The following is an 8,739-nucleotide window of genomic DNA, read 5'->3' as shown; positions in this document are numbered from 1 at the left end:
AGAAATATTTTCAAATTTTATGAAGAAGTTAAAATTATCAATTTAAGTATTTAAAGTACAAAAAGTAAATAAATGATAATTGTGAAAATTGATTGATTTGGTGCCATTGGTATAAATTGATGGCATCATATTCACCTAAAAGCTCCACTATAGCACTGAAATTTCTACAATCATGTTTGTTTCAATTTATGAAATATGGAAGGTACTGGTAATAAAAAAAATCAGATACCACCTATCTAACCATAGTTTTTCCTAATTTAGTTCGATTTAAAAATATACCTCTTTGGGGCTGGGGCTAGGGCTCAGTTGTACTCACTTGTTGGCATGTGTGAGGCACTGACTTCGATTCTCAGCACCACATATAAATAAATTAAATAAAAGTCTACCAACAACTAAAAAAATTAATATATATATATATATATATATATATATATATATATATATATATTAATTAACTACCACTATTTGTATCTTCCATATATATATCTTTTTCCTTAAAAAGCCATGCCTACCCATGTACTATTTCTTTTTTCATAGGAATTATTGAAGCTACTGTATATTGACTTTGTTTTCAGAGAAAGAAAATAAAATACATTAAAAACATTTTCATTCATCACTCAGAGTCACAGCCTAGGAGTTGAAAACATATTGATGAATAAAACCAATGAAAGTGACAATGTAGGCTGAGAAGAGCAGGTTCCACATATTCAGAAGCCTATCATGAGTCCACATTTACAAGAATAGTTTCCTTATCGTCCACCTGATGTTTTTCTCACATTGCACATTGAGTTTTACTGCCATAATTTGGCAACCAGAGGAACTTGAGAGAAACTAAGGTCATATCCATTCATTTACATCCTTATCTCACATAGCTTTGGCAAGAATTATTTGCTGATGTGGAAGCTACCTGAAATGAAAGTCATATAAGCTGAATCCAGGAGTCACTCCTAACAATCTTTGAACATCAACTAGACTTTCTGACCTGGCATAATTTATTTGGTCTGATTAACAAGGATGACAAAAGAAGGGCCTTTGATTTAAATTGGGTACAAAAGATCAAGGGAGGAGAAAATAGGCAGAAGTCTCCTGATTACTGAAAAGGTGTGATTTACTCTGATGGCATTAAGAGGAAAATGAGTTGTGCAGCAGAGCACATGGGAACCGTTTTAGTCAGCTTTTTCGCCCATGGGATGCAAGGACCCAACCAGAACAACTGTGGGGGAGGAAAAGTTTATGTAGGGAATCACAGTTTCAGATGTCTCAGTCCCTGGGCAGCAGGCTCCATTCTTCAGGGCTCAAGGTGAGGCTGAACATTGAGGCTGAGTGTGTGGCAGAGGGAATCAAAGAGAAGTCTCCAGTTGCCAGATATAAATATATACCCAGAGCCACACCCCCAATTCCTACCTCCCCCACCCACACCCTATCACTTTAGTTTCCACTCAGTTAATCCCTATCAGGAGATTAATTCACTGATTGGGTAATGATTCTCAAAAGCCAACCATTTCTCCTCTGAACCTTCTTGCATTGTCTCACATGTAAGCTTTTGGGGATCACCTCACATCCAAACCGTAACAGGAGCTATGCTGTTGAGGAAGAACGGCTATTGCACTGGGAGTTCTTCTGGAAGGTTAGCATCTATTCAACCAGTTCTAATGACTAGGGAGATACAGGTCAATGTGGAGAAAATGTAGGAAAGGGGTGTTGGACCCCTGGACTTTTACAAAGAAAGGAATGAAGGTCTGAGATTCTGTGTTAGAAATTGTGATACTATGTAATAATCAGACTTTTCCCATTTTCCTTCCTACCCAGCCACCCGATAGCTCTGAAGGCAAAGTCTATCAGCATGGTTATTTCCCTCCCTAATATGACAGTACAATTACTAGGCTCAGGTGGGTACCTGTCCTGGGCTATTCCCTCCAAGATCAAGCTCTGATTTAGTTCTATTATCAGATCTGCTTAAGTAATGGGTTGTTAATTAGCAAGAATAAGAAAACAGAATGATTGTTGTTATTATTATAGTCAGGACAGGAAAATAACTTATGTTTCCCAGTACAAAATAAAAACAAGAGGCCTCTGTTTAAAAATTATTGAGAATTTCAAGACAACAGCAAAATTTCAAGTAATGACAAAAACAGTGAAACCAAGTTCAGACCCTTCTAAGCACAAAGCTCTAAACAACTGCATGGACCCCATACGCACAAAGCCAGCCCTACCTATGCTGCAGGAAAAACTAGCAATAGCACCAGTTGTGTAAGGTCTCTATATGATCCATTAAAACTACAAAGCACCCTTTATGATCTCATGGTTGGTCTCCATAATCAAGAAAAAGTATCAGATTTGGGTAGGGATCCAGAGGCCCATCACCTCTGATTAGGAATCTAGAAACAGAAAGTAAATATAAGTTTCCCAGTAATGAAGACAGTCACCCCTATGTGAGAAGGAGCAGTTTCTGTACCAACCTCAGAGAATCAGCTATCTGAAGGGTTCCTGAACAGAAAAAACCTGTAGCAGCAGCCATCCAAGCGGATGATGCCCTGAAGCTAGCCAGTCACAGTGTTACAATATAAATACCTGCCCTCAGAGGAATGCACAAGCCTCTAGATGTTTTTCCATTTGTAATCATTAAACTTCAAGAATAACCAGCAAATGAACCTCCCATTTATTTTTTATTTTATTTTTTATTTGTATATGACAGCAGAATACATTATAATTCTTATTACACATATAGAGCATAATTTTTCATATCTCTGGCTGTATGCACAGTACATTCACACCAATTCATGTCTTTGGATAATGATGCCCATCACATTCCACGAAAATTTATAAGCCCATGCTACCACCCTTCCCCCACAAGCCCTCTTCCCTATCTAGAGTTTGTCTATTCCTCCCATGCTCCCGCTCCCTATCCCACTATGAATCAGCCTCATTATATCAAAGAAAACATTTTGGCATTTGTTATTTTGGAATTGGCTAACTTCGCTTAGCATTATCTTCTCCAACTCCATCCATTTACCTGCAAATGTGATGATTTTATTCTCTTTTATTCCTGAGTAATATTCCATTGTGTATATATGCCACATTTTTTAATCCATTCACCTATTGAAGGGCATCTAGGTTGGTTCCACAGTTTAGCTATTGTGAATTGTGCTGCTATAAACATTGATGTGGCTGTGTCCCTGTAGTATGCTGTTTTTAAGTCCTTTGGGTATAGACTGAGGAGGGGGATAGTTGGATCAAATGGTGGCTCCATTCCAAATTTTCCAAGAAATCTCCATACTGTTTTCCATATTGGCTGCACCAATTTGCATTCCCGCCAGCAGTGTATGAGTGTACCTTTCCCCCCACATCCTTGCCAACATTTATTGTTATTTGTATACATAATAGCTGCCATTCTTACTGGAGTGAGATGAAACCTTAGAGTGGTTTTGATTTCCATTTCTCTAATTGCTAGTGATGATGAACATTTTCTCATATATTTGTTGATTGATTTTATATCATCTTCTGAGAAGTGTGTGTTCAGGTCCTTGGCCCATTTATTAATTGGGCTATTTGGGTTTTTATGTTTGTTTGTTTGTATTTTGTTTTGGTGCTTAGCTTTTTGAGTTCTTTATGTATCCTAGGATTAGTGCTCTATATGATGTGTGAGGACTAAAGATTTGCTCCTAAGATGTAGGCTCTCTATTCACCTCAAAGATTGTTTCTTTTGTTGAGAAGAAACTTTTTAGTTTGAGTCCATCCCATTTATTGATTCTTGGTTTTAATTCTTGCACAATAGGAGTCTTATTAAGGAAGTTGGGGCCTAATCCCACATGATGGAGATTAGGGGCTACTTTTTCTTCTATTAGATGCAGGGTCTCTGGTTGTATTCCTAAGTCCTTGGTCCATTTTGAGTTGAGTTTTGTGTATTATGAGAGAGAGCGATTTAATTTCATTTTGTTGCATATGGATTTCCAGTTTTCTCAGCACCATTTGTTGAAGAGGCTATCTTTTCTTCAGTGCTTGTTTTTGGCACCTTTGTCTAATATAAGATAATTGTAATTTTGTGAGTTAGTCTCTGTGTCCTCTATTCTGTACCATTGGTCTACCAGTCTAATTTGGTGCCAATAGCATGCTGTTTCTGTTATGATTGCTCTGTAGTATAGTTTAAGATCTGGTATAGTGATGCCACCTGCTTCACTCTTGCTGGTAGGAATTGCTTTATCTATTCTGGTTCTCTTATTTTTCCAGATGAATTTCATGATTGCTTTTTCTATTTCTATGAGGAATGCCACTGGGATTTTGATCAGAATTGCATTAAATCTCCATAGTGCTTTTGGTAGTATGATCATTTTGATAATATTAATTCTGCCTATCCAAGAGCAAGGTAGATCTTTCCATCTTCTAAGGTCTTCTTTGATTTCTCTTTTTAGGGTTCTGTAATTTTCATTATATAGATCTTTCACCTCTTTCATTAAGGTGATTCCCAAGTTTATTTTTTTTTTGAGGCTATTGTAAATGGGATAGTTTTCCTTATTTCCCTTTCTGAGGATTTGTCACTGATATACATAAATGCCTTTGATTAATGGGTGTTGATTTTATATCCTGCTACTTTTCTGAATTCAGTTACTAGTTCCTGAAGTTTTCTGGTAGAACTTTTAGGGTCTTCTAGGTATAGAATCATATCATCAGCAAATAGTGCCAATTTGAGTTCTTTATCTATGTGTATCCCATTAATTTCTTTTGTCTGTCTAATTGCTCTGGCTACTGTTTCAATAACTATGTTAAATAGAAGTGGTGAAAGAGGGCATTCCTGGCTTGTTCCAGGTTTTAGAGAAAGTGCCTTCAATTTTTCTTCATTTAGAATGATGTTGGCCTGGGGCTTAGCATAGATAGCCTTTATTATGTTGAGATATGTTCCTGTTATCCCTAGTTTTTCTAGTGTTTTGAACATAAAGGGGTGCTGTATTTTGTTAAATGCTTTTTCTGCATCTATTGACATGATCATATGATTCTTATCTTTAAGTCTATTGCTATGATGATTTACATTTATTGATTTCCATTTGTTGAACCAACCTTGCATTCCTGGGATGAATCCCACTTGATGGTGGTGCACAGACTTTTATATGTCTTTGTATTTGATTTGCCAGAATTTTATTGAGAATTTTTTGCATCTATGTTCATTTGAAGTTTTCTTTTTTTGATGTGTATTTGCCTGGTTTTGGAATCAGAGTGATATTGGCCTCACAGAATGAGTTTGGAAGTGCTACCTCTTTTTCTATTTCCTGAAATAAATTGAAGAGTGTTGGTATTAGTTCTTCTTTAAAGGTCTTGTAGTACTCAGCTGTGTATCTGTCTCGTCCTGGACTTTTCTTGATTGGTAGACTTTTGATGGTGTCTTCTATTTCATCACTTGAAATTGATTTGTTTAAATTGTGTATATCACCCTGATTCAATTTGGGCAAATCATATGACTCTAGAAATTTTTCAATGCCTTTGATATTTTCTATTTTATTAGAGTACAAGTTTTGAAAATAATTTCTAATTATCTTCTATATTTCTGTAGTGTCTGTTGTGATATTTCCTTTTTAATCATGTATGTTAGTGATTTGAGTTTTCTCTCTCCTTCTCTTCCTTAGCATGACTAAGGGTCTGTCAATTTTGTTTTATTCTGTCAATTTTTTCATTGTTTCTTTTGTTTCTATTTCATTGATTTCAGCTCTGATTTTAATTATTTCCTGTCTTCTGCTGCTTTTGGTGTTGATTTGTTCTTCTTTTTCTATGGCTTTGAAATATAATGTTAAGTCATTTATTTGTTGACTTTTTCTTCTTTTAAGGAATGAACTCCATGCAATGAACTTTCCTCTTAGAACTGCTTTTATAATGTCCCAGAGATTTCAATATATTGTATCTGTGTTCTCATTCACATCTAAAAATTTTTTAATCTCCTCCCTGATATCTTCTGTAACCCATTGTTCATTCCAATAGCATATTATTTAGTCTCCAGGTGTTGGAGTGGATTTTATTTCTTATTTACCATTGATTTTTAATGTAATTCCATTATGATCTGATAGAATGAAGGGTAGTATATTTACTTTTTTATATTTGCTAAGAGTTGCTTTGTGGCATGGTATATGGTCTATTTTAGAGAAGGATCCATGTGATGCTGAGAAAAAAGTGTATTCATTCATTAAAGGATGAAATATTCTGTACATGTCAGTTAAGTCTAAGTTATTGATTGTATTATTGAGTTCTGTAGTTTCTTTGTTCAGTTTTTGTTTGGAAGATCTATTCAGTGGTGAAAGAGGTGTGTTAAATTTCCCCAAAATTATTGTGTTGTGGTCTATTTGACACTTGAACTTGAGAAGAGTTTGTTTGACGAACAAAGCTGCTCCATTGTTTGAGGCATATACGTTTATAACTATTAAGTCTTGTTGGTGTATGGTTCACTTGAGCAGTATGTAGTGTCCTTCTTTATTCTTTTTGATTGACTTTATTTGAAGTCCACTTTATTTGATATGAGAAAAATCCTTGCTTGCTTCCACAGTCCATGTGAGTTGTATGATTTTTCCCAACCCTTCACCTTCAGTCAATGGATGTCTCTTTCTATGAGATGAGTCTCTTGTAGGCAGCATATCGGTGGGTCTTTTTTTTTTTTTATCCAATATGCTAGTCTATGTCTTTTGATTGGTGAGTGTAGGTCATTAACATTCAGGGTTATTATTGAGACATGATTTGTATTCCCGGCCATTTTTGCTTATGTTGGTACTTAATGGAACTTGGTTTCTCCTCTAATTAGATTTTCCTTTAGTGTAATCCCTCCCTCTGCTGATTTTCATCATTGTTTTTCATTTTCTCTTCTTGGAATATTTTGCTGAGGATGTTCTGTAGTACAGGCTTTTGGAGTGGGTGGATCTGGGCTGCTGGGCTTGACCTCCCTCTTTAGTCTGTTGGTTGGAAGGGGCAGTCCTGTACCAGAGGCTATGCTCTGGTGGGTGTCTGCCCCATCCAGGGGTGTACCGGGCCTACTGTGCACCTGAGATGGACACAGGCTGGTGTGGGTGGATCTGGGCCACCAGGCTTGACCTCCCCCAGTAGTCTGCTGGCTAGAAGGAGTGATCCTGCACCAGAGGCTAGGGTCTGGCGGGTGACTGCCTTACTCGGGGAGGGATGAACCGGGCTTCCTGTGAGACTGGGTCCTGTGCAGGCTGGTGTGGATGGTTCTGGGCCACCAGGCTTGACCTCCCTGTGGTAGTCTACTGGTCAGAAGGGGCGGTCCTGCACCAGAGGCTCTGGTGGGTGTCTGCCCCGCATGCTGTGCGCCTGGGACCTGCACAGGCTGGTGTGAGTGGATCTGATGAACCTCCCATTTAAACCCAGTCAATAAACAGAATCATGAAGAAAATACAATTATTGTTTTAAGCTACTAAATTTTGGCATAATTTAGTCCACAGCACCAGATTAGCATAACAGCCAATTCCTTTTATTAGTCCAGATTCCATGGGGAAAACAGAACCACTATGAATACTACAGAGCATAGAACTTCTCACCAGTTCTACCCCAGAATCACAGTTTCTGCCAGATGCAGTTTCAATACATCCAAGTTGCCTGAGCAAAGCCTGAACAATCACAGAAATATGCGATCATGCCACATGGTGGAATCACAAGGAATTTCCTCATGTGGTAGTGAGTGGTCCTTGTCCTCAGCCTAGTAATTTTAATAGGCAGAAAGCTGGAAGCTATGAGCTCTTGTGACATGGTGACACTCACTCCACACTGTTGGCACTGATTACAGACTTCTGGCCCAATCCCCTATTGTACTGCAGAGTCATGTGTCATTGTCTATGTATTCACTTTAATCCCAATCTTGTAAATCTTCTATAATGCTTGTTTGTTGGTTCAGTAAGGAGCCTAAGGAAAAACAATTTCAGATGAATTGAAGTTGCCATTTTCATACACTAATAGATGTATTTGGAGATTGAATAGGGAGGAAGAGCTGTCCCTTGACTTATCCCCACACCCAACAACAACAACAAAAGGGTAGGAAGGACTTCTGAAGACAACTGAGATTTTCCAAGACTGTGGGGTCATAGGCAGAACAGGAAGCAAGCATAAAAGAGCAAGTGACTGTTGTGATTAATGCTGAGAAATGGACAGTGAATTTAGCAACACAAAGTGATTAGTGAACTTAATAAATGCAATTCTCACAAAGAAATAATAAAGAGAGTAAACAAAGATTCTTTCAGAATCTTGACTGTGAAGTACAGTATAAAGAAGTGGAAATTAGAAGAATTAGTATGTTTGAAGCCAAGAGAGGCTTTATTTGTAGAGTAATTGTTAAATTCTATTATAAGTATTATAGAACTATTTTATATTTTAAACCTTGTACATATGACACTAAAAATGTTTTTAAAAATTTAAAAGAACACTTTGGATTCAGACTTACAGTATTGTAATCTGCAAACTGGGACAATTGTGCCAACCTCCAAGTATTTTGTGGATTCCATTAAATAATGGCAGAGTTTAGGCCCTGTTCCTATATGTACCTAGTGCTGAATTCATGGCAGCTCTCATGGTTAGAACGTTTGTCTTACTAACTCTGAAGTTCAGGGATCTTAGCACTGAGGACTATCTGCCCATCAGTGAACTGACATATTGAATCCTGCTATTTACCAGACATTCTGCTATTTACCAGACTAAGTGCTGTGGTAGAGAGGTAAATGAAAATAGAGCTTCAGATGGAAGAAAAAAATTAAAAGCCAC

The sequence above is a fragment of the Callospermophilus lateralis genome, chromosome 7 (genome assembly GCF_048772815.1).
Source record: "Callospermophilus lateralis isolate mCalLat2 chromosome 7, mCalLat2.hap1, whole genome shotgun sequence".
Lineage (NCBI taxonomy): Eukaryota > Metazoa > Chordata > Mammalia > Rodentia > Sciuridae > Callospermophilus > Callospermophilus lateralis.
Note: the sequence above shows the minus strand (reverse complement) of the source record.